Raw genomic sequence first — 16,629 nt, 5'->3', positions numbered from 1 at the left:
GCTGGGGTACAGTTCCACAGACACTGAATCTCGCTGGTGTACAGTTCCACAGACACTGATTCTCACTGGGGCACAGTTCCACAGACACTGACTCTCACTGGGGTACAGTTCCACAGACACTGACTCTGAATGGGGTACAATTCCACAGAAACTGACTCTCAATGGGGTACAGTTCCACAGACACTGACACTCACTGGGGTACAGTTCCACAGACACTGACTCTCACTGGGGTACAGTTCCACAGACACTGACTGTCGCTGGGGTACAGTTCCACAGATGCTGACTCTCGCTGGGGTACAGTTCCACAGATGCTGACTCTCACTGGGGTACAGTTCCACAGACACTGACTCTCACTGGGGTACAGTTCCACAGACACTGCCACTCACTGGGGTACAGTTCCACAGACCCTGACACTCACTGGGGTACAGTTCCACCGACACTGACTCTCGCTGGGGTACAGTTCCACAGACACTGACTCTCACTGGGGTACAATTCCACAGATGCTGACTCTCGCTGGGGTACAGTTCCACAGACACTGACTCTCACTGGGGTACAGTTCCACAGATGTTGACTCTCGCTGGGGTACAGTTCCACAGACACTGACTCTCACTGGGGTACAGTTCCACAGACACTGACTATCACTGGGGTACAGTTCCACAGACACTGACTCTCGCTGGGGTACTGTTCCACAGACACTGATTCTCTCTGGGTTACAGGTCCACAGACACTGATTCTCACTGGGGTACAGGTCCACTGGCTCTCACTGCGGTACAGTTCCACAGACACTGACTCTCGCTGGGGTACAGTTCCACAGGCACTGACTCTCCCTGAGGTACAGTTCCACAGACACTGACTCTCGCTGGTATACAGTTCCACAGACGCTGACTCTCGCTGGGGTACATTTCCACAGATGCCGACTCTCACTGTGGTACAGCTGAACAGACACTGACTCTCACTGTAGTACAGTTCCACAGACACTAACTCTCGCTTGGGTACAGTTCCACAGACACTAACTCTTGCTGGGGTACAGTTCCACAATCACTGACTCTCGCTGGGGTACAGTTCCACAAACACTGACTCTCGCTGGGGTACAGTTCCACAGACACTGACTCTCGCTGGGGTACAGTTCCACATACGCTGACTCTCGCTGGGGTACAGTTCCACAGACACTGACTCTCGCTGGGGTACAGTTCCACAGACACTGACTCTCGCTGGGGTACAGTTCCACAGACACTGACACTCACTGGGGTACAGTTCCACAGACACTGACTCTCGCTGGGGTAGAGTTCCACAGACACTGACTCTCACTGGGGTACAGTTCCACAGACACTGACTCTCGCTGGTATACAGTTCCACAGACGCTGACTCTCGCTGGGGTACAGTTCCACAGATGCCGACTCTCACCCTGGTACAGTTCCACAGACACTGACTCTCACTGTAGTACAGTTCCACAGACACTATCTCTCGCTGGGGTACAGTTCCACAGACACTAACTCTTGCTGGGGTACAGTTCCACATTCACTGACTCTCGCTGGGGTTCAGTTCCACAGACACTGACTCTCGCTGGGGTACAGTTCCACAGACACTGAATCTCGCTGGGGTACATTACCACAGACACTGTCTCTCGCTGGGGTACAGTTCCACAGACACTGATTCTCACTGGGGCACAGTTCCACAGACACTGACTCTCACTGGGGTACAGTTCCACAGACACTGACTCTGAATGGGGTACAATTCCACAGACACTGTCTCTCAATGGGGTACAGTTCCACAGACACTGACACTCACTGGGGTACAGTTCCACAGACACTGACTCTCACTGGGGTACAGTTCCACAGACACTGACTGTCGCTGGGGTACAGTTCCACAGATGCTGACTCTCGCTGGGGTACAGTTCCACAGATGCTGACTCTCACTGGGGTACAGTTCCACAGACACTGACTCTCACTGGGGTACAGTTCCACAGACACTGACACTCACTGGGGTACAGTTCCACAGACCCTGACACTCACTGGGGTACAGTTCCACAGACACTGACTCTCGCTGGGGTACAGTTCTACAGACACTGACTCTCGCTGGGGTACAGTCCCACAGACACTGACTCTCACTGGGGTACAGTTCCACAGACACTGACTCTCACTGGGGTACAATTCCACAGATGCTGACTCTCGCTGGGGTACAGTTCCACAGACACTGACTCTCACTGGGGTACAGTTCCACAGATGTTGACTCTCGCTGGGGTATAGTTCCACAGACACTGACTCTCACTGGGGTCCAGTTCCACAGACACTGACTCTCACTGGCGTACAGTTCCACAGACACTGACTCTCACTGGGGTACAGTTCCACAGACACTGACTCTCGCTGGGGTACTGTTCCACAGACACTGATTCTCACTGGGTTACAGGTCCACAGACACTGATTCTCACTGGGGTACAGGTCCACTGGCTCTCACTGCGGTACAGTTCCACAGACACTGACTCTCGCTGGGGAACAGTTCCACAGGCACTGACTCTCACTGGGGTACAGTTCCACAGACACTGACTCTCGCTGGTATACAGTTCCACAGACGCTGACTCTCGCTGGGGTACATTTCCACAGATGCCGACTCTCACTGTGGTACAGTTCCACAGACACTGACTCTCACTGTAGTACAGTTCCACAGACACTAACTCTCGCTTGGGTACAGTTCCACAGACACTAACTCTTGCTGGGGTACAGTTCCACAATCACTGACTCTCGCTGGGGTACAGTTCCACAGACACTGACTCTCGCTGGGGTACAGTTCCACAGACACTGACTCTCGCTGGGGTACAGTTCCACAGACACTGACTCTCGCTGGGGTACAGTTCCACAGACACTGACTCTCACTGGGGTACAGTTCCACAGGCACTGACTCTGGGATACAATTCCACAGACACTGACTCTCAATGGGGTACAGTTCCACAGACACTGACACTCACTGGGGTACAGTTCCCCAGACACTGACTCTCACTGGGGTACCGTTCCACAGACACTGACTCTCGCTGGGGTACAGTTCCACAGATGCTGACTCTCGCTGGGGTACAGTTCCACAGATGCTGACTCTCACTGGGGTACAGTTCCACAGACACTGACTCTCACTGGGGTACAGTTCCACAGACACTGACACTCACTGGGGTACAGTTCCACAGACACTGACACTCACTGGGGTACAGTTCCACAGACACTGACTCTCGCTGGGGTACAGTTCCACAGACACTGACTCTCGCTGGGGTACAGTCCCACAGACACTGACTCCCACTGGGGTACAGTTCCACAGACACTGAATCTCGCTGGTGTACAGTTCCACAGACACTGATTCTCACTGGGGCACAGTTCCACAGACACTGACTCTCACTGGGGTACAGTTCCACAGACACTGACTCTGAATGGGGTACAATTCCACAGAAACTGACTCTCAATGGGGTACAGCTCCACAGACACTGACACTCACTGGGGTACAGTTCCACAGACACTGACTCTCACTGGGGTACAGTTCCACAGACACTGACTGTCGCTGGGGTACAGTTCCACAGATGCTGACTCTCGCTGGGGTACAGTTCCACAGATGCTGACTCTCACTGGGGTACAGTTCCACAGACACTGACTCTCACTGGGGTACAGTTCCACAGACACTGCCACTCACTGGGGTACAGTTCCACAGACCCTGACACTCACTGGGGTACAGTTCCACCGACACTGACTCTCGCTGGGGTACAGTTCCACAGACACTGACTCTCACTGGGGTACAATTCCACAGATGCTGACTCTCGCTGGGGTACAGTTCCACAGACACTGACTCTCACTGGGGTACAGTTCCACAGATGTTGACTCTCGCTGGGGTACAGTTCCACAGACACTGACTCTCACTGGGGTACAGTTCCACAGACACTGACTATCACTGGGGTACAGTTCCACAGACACTGACTCTCGCTGGGGTACTGTTCCACAGACACTGATTCTCTCTGGGTTACAGGTCCACAGACACTGATTCTCACTGGGGTACAGGTCCACTGGCTCTCACTGCGGTACAGTTCCACAGACACTGACTCTCGCTGGGGTACAGTTCCACAGGCACTGACTCTCCCTGAGGTACAGTTCCACAGACACTGACTCTCGCTGGTATACAGTTCCACAGACGCTGACTCTCGCTGGGGTACATTTCCACAGATGCCGACTCTCACTGTGGTACAGCTGAACAGACACTGACTCTCACTGTAGTACAGTTCCACAGACACTAACTCTCGCTTGGGTACAGTTCCACAGAAACTAACTCTTGCTGGGGTACAGTTCCACAATCACTGACTCTCGCTGGGGTACAGTTCCACAAACACTGACTCTCGCTGGGGTACAGTTCCACAGACACTGACTCTCGCTGGGGTACAGTTCCACATACGCTGACTCTCGCTGGGGTACAGTTCCACAGACACTGACTCTCGCTGGGGTACAGTTCCACAGACACTGACTCTCGCTGGGGTACAGTTCCACAGACACTGACACTCACTGGGGTACAGTTCCACAGACACTGACTCTCGCTGGGGTAGAGTTCCACAGACACTGACTCTCACTGGGGTACAGTTCCACAGACACTGACTCTCGCTGGTATACAGTTCCACAGACGCTGACTCTCGCTGGGGTACAGTTCCACAGATGCCGACTCTCACCCTGGTACAGTTCCACAGACACTGACTCTCACTGTAGTACAGTTCCACAGACACTATCTCTCGCTGGGGTACAGTTCCACAGACACTAACTCTTGCTGGGGTACAGTTCCACATTCACTGACTCTCGCTGGGGTTCAGTTCCACAGACACTGACTCTCGCTGGGGTACAGTTCCACAGACACTGAATCTCGCTGGGGTACAGTACCACAGACACTGTCTCTCGCTGGGGTACAGTTCCACAGACACTGATTCTCACTGGGGCACAGTTCCACAGACACTGACTCTCACTGGGGTACAGTTCCACAGACACTGACTCTGAATGGGGTACAATTCCACAGACACTGTCTCTCAATGGGGTACAGTTCCACAGACACTGACACTCACTGGGGTACAGTTCCACAGACACTGACTCTCACTGGGGTACAGTTCCACAGACACTGACTGTCGCTGGGGTACAGTTCCACAGATGCTGACTCTCGCTGGGGTACAGTTCCACAGATGCTGACTCTCACTGGGGTACAGTTCCACAGACACTGACTCTCACTGGGGTACAGTTCCACAGACACTGACACTCACTGGGGTACAGTTCCACAGACCCTGACACTCACTGGGGTACAGTTCCACAGACACTGACTCTCGCTGGGGTACAGTTCTACAGACACTGACTCTCGCTGGGGTACAGTCCCACAGACACTGACTCTCACTGGGGTACAGTTCCACAGACACTGACTCTCACTGGGGTACAATTCCACAGATGCTGACTCTCGCTGGGGTACAGTTCCACAGACACTGACTCTCACTGGGGTACAGTTCCACAGATGTTGACTCTCGCTGGGGTATAGTTCCACAGACACTGACTCTCACTGGGGTCCAGTTCCACAGACACTGACTCTCACTGGCGTACAGTTCCACAGACACTGACTCTCACTGGGGTACAGTTCCACAGACACTGACTCTCGCTGGGGTACTGTTCCACAGACACTGATTCTCACTGGGGTACAGGTCCACTGGCTCTCACTGCGGTACAGTTCCACAGACACTGACTCTCGCTGGGGAACAGTTCCACAGGCACTGACTCTCACTGGGGTACAGTTCCACAGACACTGACTCTCGCTGGTATACAGTTCCACAGACGCTGACTCTCGCTGGGGTACATTTCCACAGATGCCGACTCTCACTGTGGTACAGTTCCACAGACACTGACTCTCACTGTAGTACAGTTCCACAGACACTAACTCTCGCTTGGGTACAGTTCCACAGACACTAACTCTTGCTGGGGTACAGTTCCACAATCACTGACTCTCGCTGGGGTACAGTTCCACAGACACTGACTCTCGCTGGGGTACAGTTCCACAGACACTGACTCTCGCTGGGGTACAGTTCCACAGACACTGACTCTCGCTGGGGTACAGTTCCACAGACACTGACTCTCACTGGGGTACAGTTCCACAGGCACTGACTCTGGGATACAATTCCACAGACACTGACTCTCAATGGGGTACAGTTCCACAGACACTGACACTCACTGGGGTACAGTTCCACAGACACTGACTCTCACTGGGGTACCGTTCCACAGACACTGACTCTCGCTGGGGTACAGTTCCACAGATGCTGACTCTCGCTGGGGTACAGTTCCACAGATGCTGACTCTCACTGGGGTACAGTTCCACAGACACTGACTCTCACTGGGGTACAGTTCCACAGACACTGACACTCACTGGGGTACAGTTCCACAGACACTGACACTCACTGGGGTACAGTTCCACAGACACTGACTCTCGCTGGGGTACAGTTCCACAGACACTGACTCTCGCTGGGGTACAGTCCCACAGACACTGACTCCCACTGGGGTACAGTTCCACAGACACTGACTCTCGCTAGGGTACAGTTCCACAGATGCTGACTCTCGCTGGGGTACAGTTCCACAGACACTGACTGTCGCTGGGGTACAGTTCCACAGACACTGACTCTCACTGGGGTACAGTTCCACAGACACTGACACTCACTGGGGTACAGTTCCACAGACACTGACTCTCGCTGGGGTACAGTTCCACAGACGCTGACTCTCGCTGGGGTACAGTTCCACAGACACTGACTCTCGCTGGGGTACAGTTCCACATACGCTGACTCTCGCTGGGGTACAGTTCCACAGACACTGACTCTCGCTGGGGTACAGTTCCACAGACACTGACTCTCGCTGGGGTACAGTTCCGCAGACACTGAATCTCGCTGGGGTACAGTACCACAGACACTGACACTCGCTGGGGTACAGTTCCACAGACACTGATTGTCACTGGGGTACAGTTCCACAGACACTGACTCTCGCTGGTATACAGTTCCACAGACGCTGACTCTCGCTGGGGTACAGTTCCACAGATGCCGACTCTCACTGTGGTACAGTTCCACAGACACTGACTCTCACTGTAGTACAGTTCCACAGACACTAACTCTCGCTGGGGTACAGTTCCACAGACACTAACTCTTGCTGGGGTACAGTTCCACAGTCACTGACTCTCGCTGGGGTACAGTTCCACAGACACTGACTCTCGCTGGGGTACAGTTCCACAGACACTGACTCTCGCGGGGGTACAGTACCACAGACACTGACTCTCGCTGGGGTACAGTTCCACAGACACTGGTTCTCACTGGGGTACAGTTCCACAGACACTGACGCTCACTGGGGTACAGTTCCACAGACACTGACTCTGAATGGGGTACAATTCCACAGACACTGACTCTCAATGGGGTACAGTTCCACAGACACTGTCACTCACTGGGGTAGAGTTCCACAGACACTGACTCTCACTGGGGTACAGTTCCACAGACACTGACTGTCGCTGGGGTACAGTTCCACAGATGCTGACTCTCGCTGGGGTACAGTTCCACAGATGCTGACTCTCTCTGGGGTACAGTTCCACAGACACTGACTCTCACTGGGGTACAGTTCCACAGACACTGACACTCACTGGGGTACAGTTCCACAGACCCTGACACTCACTGGGTTACAGTTCCACAGACACTGACTCTCGCTGGGGTACAGTTCCACAGAAACTGACTCTCGCTGGGGTACAGTCCCACAGACACTGACTCTCACTGGGGTACAGTTCCACAGACACTGACTCTCAGTGGGGTACAGTTCCACAGATGCTGACTCTCGCTGGGGTATAGCTCCACAGACACTGACTCTCACTGGGGTACAGTTCCACAGACACTGACTCTCACTGGGGTACAGTTCCACAGACACTGACTCTCGCTGGGGTACTGTTCCACAGACACTGATTCTCACTGGGTTAGAGGTCCACAGACACTGATTCTCACTGGGGTACAGGTCCACTGACTCTCACTGGGGTACAGTTCCACAGACACTGACTCTTACTGGGGTACAGTTCCACAGACCCTGACACTCACTGGGGTACAGTTCCACAGACACTGACTCTCGCTGGGGTACAGTTCTACAGACACTGACTCTCGCTGGGGTACAGTCCCACAGACACTGACTCTCACTGGGGTACAGTTCCACAGACACTGACTCTCACTGGGGTACAATTCCACAGATGCTGACTCTCGCTGGGGTACAGTTCCACAGACACTGACTCTCACTGGGGTACAGTTCCACAGATGTTGACTCTCGCTGGGGTATAGTTCCACAGACACTGACTCTCACTGGGGTCCAGTTCCACAGACACCGACTCTCACTGGCGTACAGTTCCACAGACACTGACTCTCACTGGGGTACAGTTCCACAGACACTGACTCTCGCTGGGGTACTGTTCCACAGACACTGATTCTCACTGGGTTACAGGTCCACAGACACTGATTCTCACTGGGGTACAGGTCCACTGGCTCTCACTGCGGTACAGTTCCACAGACACTGACTCTCGCTGGGGAACAGTTCCACAGGCACTGACTCTCACTGGGGTACAGTTCCACAGACACTGACTCTCGCTGGTATACAGTTCCACAGACGCTGACTCTCGCTGGGGTACATTTCCACAGATGCCGACTCTCACTGTGGTACAGTTCCACAGACACTGACTCTCACTGTAGTACAGTTCCACAGACACTAACTCTCGCTTGGGTACAGTTCCACAGACACTAACTCTTGCTGGGGTACAGTTCCACAATCACTGACTCTCGCTGGGGTACAGTTCCACAGACACTGACTCTCGCTGGGGTACAGTTCCACAGACACTGACTCTCGCTGGGGTACAGTTCCACAGACACTGACTCTCGCTGGGGTACAGTTCCACAGACACTGACTCTCACTGGGGTACAGTTCCACAGGCACTGACTCTGGGATACAATTCCACAGACACTGACTCTCAATGGGGTACAGTTCCACAGACACTGACACTCACTGGGGTACAGTTCCACAGACACTGACTCTCACTGGGGTACCGTTCCACAGACACTGACTCTCGCTGGGGTACAGTTCCACAGATGCTGACTCTCGCTGGGGTACAGTTCCACAGATGCTGACTCTCACTGGGGTACAGTTCCACAGACACTGACTCTCACTGGGGTACAGTTCCACAGACACTGACACTCACTGGGGTACAGTTCCACAGACACTGACACTCACTGGGGTACAGTTCCACAGACACTGACTCTCGCTGGGGTACAGTTCCACAGACACTGACTCTCGCTGGGGTACAGTCCCACAGACACTGACTCCCACTGGGGTACAGTTCCACAGACACTGACTCTCGCTAGGGTACAGTTCCACAGATGCTGACTCTCGCTGGGGTACAGTTCCACAGACACTGACTGTCGCTGGGGTACAGTTCCACAGACACTGACTCTCACTGGGGTACAGTTCCACAGACACTGACACTCACTGGGGTACAGTTCCACAGACACTGACTCTCGCTGGGGTACAGTTCCACAGACGCTGACTCTCGCTGGGGTACAGTTCCACAGACACTGACTCTCGCTGGGGTACAGTTCCACATACGCTGACTCTCGCTGGGGTACAGTTCCACAGACACTGACTCTCGCTGGGGTACAGTTCCACAGACACTGACTCTCGCTGGGGTACAGTTCCGCAGACACTGAATCTCGCTGGGGTACAGTACCACAGACACTGACACTCGCTGGGGTACAGTTCCACAGACACTGATTGTCACTGGGGTACAGTTCCACAGACACTGACTCTCGCTGGTATACAGTTCCACAGACGCTGACTCTCGCTGGGGTACAGTTCCACAGATGCCGACTCTCACTGTGGTACAGTTCCACAGACACTGACTCTCACTGTAGTACAGTTCCACAGACACTAACTCTCGCTGGGGTACAGTTCCACAGACACTAACTCTTGCTGGGGTACAGTTCCACAGTCACTGACTCTCGCTGGGGTACAGTTCCACAGACACTGACTCTCGCTGGGGTACAGTTCCACAGACACTGACTCTCGCTGGGGTACAGTACCACAGACACTGACTCTCGCTGGGGTACAGTTCCACAGACACTGGTTCTCACTGGGGTACAGTTCCACAGACACTGACGCTCACTGGGGTACAGTTCCACAGACACTGACTCTGAATGGGGTACAATTCCACAGACACTGACTCTCAATGGGGTACAGTTCCACAGACACTGTCACTCACTGGGGTAGAGTTCCACAGACACTGACTCTCACTGGGGTACAGTTCCACAGACACTGACTGTCGCTGGGGTACAGTTCCACAGATGCTGACTCTCGCTGGGGTACAGTTCCACAGATGCTGACTCTCTCTGGGGTACAGTTCCACAGACACTGACTCTCACTGGGGTACAGTTCCACAGACACTGACACTCACTGGGGTACAGTTCCACAGACCCTGACACTCACTGGGTTACAGTTCCACAGACACTGACTCTCGCTGGGGTACAGTTCCACAGACACTGACTCTCGCTGGGGTACAGTCCCACAGACACTGACTCTCACTGGGGTACAGTTCCACAGACACTGACTCTCAGTGGGGTACAGTTCCACAGATGCTGACTCTCGCTGGGATTTAGCTCCACAGACACTGACTCTCACTGGGGTACAGTTCCACAGACACTGACTCTCACTGGGGTACAGTTCCACAGACACTGACTCTCGCTGGGGTACTGTTCCACAGACACTGATTCTCACTGGGTTAGAGGTCCACAGACACTGATTCTCACTGGGGTACAGGTCCACTGACTCTCACTGGGGTACAGTTCCACAGACACTGACTCTTACTGGGGTACAGTTCCACAGACACTGACTCTCACTGGGGTACAGTTCCACAGACGCTGATTCTCGCTGGGGTACAGTTCCACAGACACCGACTCTCGCTGGGGTACAGTTCCACAGAGACTGACTCTCGCTGGGGTACAGTTCCACAGACACTGACACTCACTGGGGTACAGTTCCGCAGACACTGACTCTCGCTGGGGTACAGTTCCACAGACGCTGACTCTCGCTGGGGTACAGTTCCACAGACACTGCCTCTCGCTGGAGTACAGTTCCACAGACGCTGACTCTCGCTGGGGTACAGTTCCACAGCCACTGCCTCTAGCTGGGGTACAGTTCCAGAGACACTGACTCTCGCTGGGGTACAGTTCCACAGACACTGACACTCACTGCAGTACAGTTCCACAGACACTGACTCTCGCTGGGGTACAGTTCTACAGGCACTGACTCTCATTGGGGTACAGTTCCACAGACACTGACTCTCGCTGGTATACAGCTCCACAGACGCTGACTCTCGCTGGGGTACATTTCCACAGATGCCAACTCTCACTGTGGTACAGTTCCACAGACACTGACTCTCACTGTAGTACAGTTCCACAGACACTAACTCTCGCTTGGGTACAGTTCCACAGACACTGACTCTCGCTGGGGTACAGTTCCACAGTCACTGACTCTCGCTGGGGTACAGTTCCACAGACACTGACTCTCGCTGGGGTACAGTTCCACAGACACTGACTCTCGCTGGGGTACAGTTCCACAGACACTGACTCTCGCTGGGGTACAGTTCCACAGACACTGACTCTCACTGGGGTACAGTTCCACAGACACTGACTCTGAATGGGGTACAATTCCACAGACACTGACTCTCAATGGGGTACAGTTCCACAGACACTGACACTCACTGGGGTACAGTTCCACAGACACTGACTCTCACTGGGGTACAGTTCCACAGACACTGACTCTCGCGGGGGTACAGTTCCACAGATGCTGACTCTCGCTGGGGTACAGTTCCACAGACGCTGACTCTCACTGGGGTACAGTTCCACAGACACTGACTCTCACTGGGGTACAGTTCCACAGACACTGACTCTCGCTGGGGTACAGTTCCACAGATGCTGACTCTCGCTGGGGTACAGTTCCACAGACACTGACTCTCACTGGGGTACTGTTCCACAGATGCTGACTCTCGCTGGGGTATAGTTGCACAGACACTGACTCTCACTGGGGTACAGTTCCACAGACACTGACTCTCACTGGAGTACAGTTCCACAGATACTGACTCTCACTGGGGTACCGTTCCACAGATACTGACTCTGACTGGGGTACAGTTCCACAGATACTGACTCTGGCTGGGGTACAGTTCCACAGATGCTGACTCTCACTGGGGTACAGTTCCACAGACACTGACTCTCGCTGGGGTACAGTTCCACAGACGCTGACTCTCGCTGGGGTACAGTTCCACAGACACTGACTCTCGCTGGGGTACAGTTCCACATACGCTGACTCTCGCTGGGGTACAGTTCCACAGACACTGACTCTCGCTGGGGTACAGTTCCACAGACACTGACTCTCGCTGGGGTACAGTTCCGCAGACACTGAATCTCGCTGGGGTACAGTACCACAGGCACTGACTCTCGCTGGGGTACAGTTCCACAGACACTGATTGTCACTGGGGTACAGTTCCACAGACACTGACTCTCGCTGGTATACAGTTCCACAGACGCTGACTCTCGCTGGGGTACAGTTCCACAGATGCCGACTCTCACTGTGGTACAGTTCCACAGACACTGACTCTCACTGTAGTACAGTTCCACAGACACTAACTCTCGCTGGGGTACAGTTCCACAGACACTAACTCTTGCTGGGGTACAGTTCCACAGTCACTGACTCTCGCTGGGGTACAGTTCCACAGACACTGACTCTCGCTGGGGTACAGTTCCACAGACACTGACTCTCGCTGGGGTACAGTACCACAGACACTGACTCTCGCTGGGGTACAGTTCCACAGACACTGGTTCTCACTGGGGTACAGTTCCACAGACACTGACGCTCACTGGGGTACAGTTCCACAGACACTGACTCTGAATGGGGTACAATTCCACAGACACTGACTCTCAATGGGGTACAGTTCCACAGACACTGTCACTCACTGGGGTAGAGTTCCACAGACACTGACTCTCACTGGGGTACAGTTCCACAGACACTGACTGTCGCTGGGGTACAGTTCCACAGATGCTGACTCTCGCTGGGGTACAGTTCCACAGATGCTGACTCTCTCTGGGGTACAGTTCCACAGACACTGACTCTCACTGGGGTACAGTTCCACAGACACTGACACTCACTGGGGTACAGTTCCACAGACCCTGACACTCACTGGGTTACAGTTCCACAGACACTGACTCTCGCTGGGGTACAGTTCCACAGACACTGACTCTCGCTGGGGTACAGTCCCACAGACACTGACTCTCACTGGGGTACAGTTCCACAGACACTGACTCTCAGTGGGGTACAGTTCCACAGATGCTGACTCTCGCTGGGATTTAGCTCCACAGACACTGACTCTCACTGGGGTACAGTTCCACAGACACTGACTCTCACTGGGGTACAGTTCCACAGACACTGACTCTCGCTGGGGTACTGTTCCACAGACACTGATTCTCACTGGGTTAGAGGTCCACAGACACTGATTCTCACTGGGGTACAGGTCCACTGACTCTCACTGGGGTACAGTTCCACAGACACTGACTCTTACTGGGGTACAGTTCCACAGACACTGACTCTCACTGGGGTACAGTTCCACAGACGCTGATTCTCGCTGGGGTACAGTTCCACAGACACCGACTCTCGCTGGGGTACAGTTCCACAGAGACTGACTCTCGCTGGGGTACAGTTCCACAGACACTGACACTCACTGGGGTACAGTTCCACAGACACTGACTCTCGCTGGGGTACAGTTCCACAGACGCTGACTCTCGCTGGGGTACAGTTCCACAGACACTGCCTCTCGCTGGGGTACAGTTCCACAGACGCTGACTCTCGCTGGGGTACAGTTCCACAGCCACTGCCTCTAGCTGGGGTACAGTTCCAGAGACACTGACTCTCGCTGGGGTACAGTTCCACAGACACTGACACTCACTGCAGTACAGTTCCACAGACACTGACTCTCGCTGGGGTACAGTTCTACAGGCACTGACTCTCATTGGGGTACAGTTCCACAGACACTGACTCTCGCTGGTATACAGCTCCACAGACGCTGACTCTCGCTGGGGTACATTTCCACAGATGCCAACTCTCACTGTGGTACAGTTCCACAGACACTGACTCTCACTGTAGTACAGTTCCACAGACACTAACTCTCGCTTGGGTACAGTTCCACAGACACTGACTCTCGCTGGGGTACAGTTCCACAGTCACTGACTCTCGCTGGGGTACAGTTCCACAGACACTGACTCTCGCTGGGGTACAGTTCCACAGACACTGACTCTCGCTGGGGTACAGTTCCACAGACACTGACTCTCGCTGGGGTACAGTTCCACAGACACTGACTCTCACTGGGGTACAGTTCCACAGACACTGACTCTGAATGGGGTACAATTCCACAGACACTGACTCTCAATGGGGTACAGTTCCACAGACACTGACACTCACTGGGGTACAGTTCCACAGACACTGACTCTCACTGGGGTACAGTTCCACAGACACTGACTCTCGCGGGGGTACAGTTCCACAGATGCTGACTCTCGCTGGGGTACAGTTCCACAGACGCTGACTCTCACTGGGGTACAGTTCCACAGACACTGACTCTCACTGGGGTACAGTTCCACAGACACTGACTCTCGCTGGGGTACAGTTCCACAGATGCTGACTCTCGCTGGGGTACAGTTCCACAGACACTGACTCTCACTGGGGTACTGTTCCACAGATGCTGACTCTCGCTGGGGTATAGTTGCACAGACACTGACTCTCACTGGGGTACAGTTCCACAGACACTGACTCTCACTGGAGTACAGTTCCACAGATACTGACTCTCACTGGGGTACCGTTCCACAGATACTGACTCTGACTGGGGTACAGTTCCACAGATACTGACTCTGGCTGGGGTACAGTTCCACAGATGCTGACTCTCACTGGGGTACAGTTCCACAGACACTGACTCTCACTGGGGTACAGTTCCACATAAGCTAACTCTCGCTGGGGTACAGTTCCACAGACACTGACTCTCGCTGGGGTACAGTTCCACAGACACTGACTCTCGCTGGGGTACAGTTCCACAGACACTGACACTCACTGGGGTACAGTTCCACAGACACTGACTCTCGCTGGGGTAGAGTTCCACAGACACTGACTCTCACTGGGGTACAGTTCCACAGGCACTGACTCTCGCTGGTATACAGTTCCACAGACGCTGACTCTCGCTGGGGTACAGTTCCACAGATGCCGACTCTCACTGTGGTACAGTTCCACAGACACTGACTCTCACTGTAGTACATTTCCAGACACTAACTCTCGCTGGGGTACAGTTCCACAGACACTAACTCTTGCTAGGGTACAGTTCCACATTCACTGACTCTCGCTGGGGTTCAGTTCCACAGACACTGACTCTCGCTGGGGTACAGTTCCACAGACACTGAATCTCGCTGGGGTACAGTACCACAGACACTGACTCTGGCTGGGGTACAGTTCCACAGACACTGATTCTCACTGGGGCACAGTTCCACAGACACTGACTCTCACTGGGGTACAGTTCCACACACACTGACTCTGAATGGGGTACAATTCCACAGACACTGACACTCACTGGGGTACAGTTCCACAGACACTGACTCTCACTGGGGTACAGTTCCACAGACACTGACTGTCGCTGGGGTACAGTTCCACAGATGCTGACTCTCGCTGGGGTACAGTTCCACAGATGCTGGCTCTCACTGGGGTACAGTCCCACAGACACTGACTCTCACTGGGGTACAGTTCCACAGACACTGACTCTCACTGGGGTACAATTCCACAGACACTGACTCTCACTGGGGTACAGTTCCACATAAGCTAACTCTCGCTGGGGTACAGTTCCACAGACACTGACTCTCGCTGGGGTACAGTTCCACAGACACTGACTCTCGCTGGGGTACAGTTCCACAGACACTGACACTCACTGGGGTACAGTTCCACAGACACTGACTCTCGCTGGGGTAGAGTTCCACAGACACTGACTCTCACTGGGGTACAGTTCCACAGGCACTGACTCTCGCTGGTATACAGTTCCACAGACGCTGACTCTCGCTGGGGTACAGTTCCACAGATGCCGACTCTCACTGTGGTACAGTTCCACAGACACTGACTCTCACTGTAGTACATTTCCAGACACTAACTCTCGCTGGGGTACAGTTCCACAGACACTAACTCTTGCTAGGGTACAGTTCCACATTCACTGACTCTCGCTGGGGTTCAGTTCCACAGACACTGACTCTCGCTGGGGTACAGTTCCACAGACACTGAATCTCGCTGGGGTACAGTACCACAGACACTGACTCTGGCTGGGGTACAGTTCCACAGACACTGATTCTCACTGGGGCACAGTTCCACAGACACTGACTCTCACTGGGGTACAGTTCCACACACACTGACTCTGAATGGGGTACAATTCCACAGACACTGACACTCACTGGGGTACAGTTCCACAGACACTGACTCTCACTGGGGTACAGTTCCACAGACACTGACTGTCGCTGGGGTACAGTTCCACAGA

At 53.8% G+C, this 16,629-nt stretch overlaps 1 protein-coding gene across 2 annotated transcripts in view; it reads left to right on the top strand.

Annotated features, from left to right (window-relative positions):
• Nucleotides 1–16,629, top strand: part of matk (megakaryocyte-associated tyrosine kinase) — a 225,889-nt gene that overhangs the window by 131,424 nt on the left and 77,836 nt on the right. The gene's annotated exons all lie outside the window — the stretch shown is intronic.

The sequence above is a fragment of the Somniosus microcephalus genome, chromosome 13 (genome assembly GCF_052327205.1).
Source record: "Somniosus microcephalus isolate GS21.2 chromosome 13, FLI_Smic_1.0, whole genome shotgun sequence".
NCBI lineage: Eukaryota > Metazoa > Chordata > Chondrichthyes > Squaliformes > Somniosidae > Somniosus > Somniosus microcephalus.
This window is presented reverse-complemented; position numbering and strand designations above follow the sequence as displayed.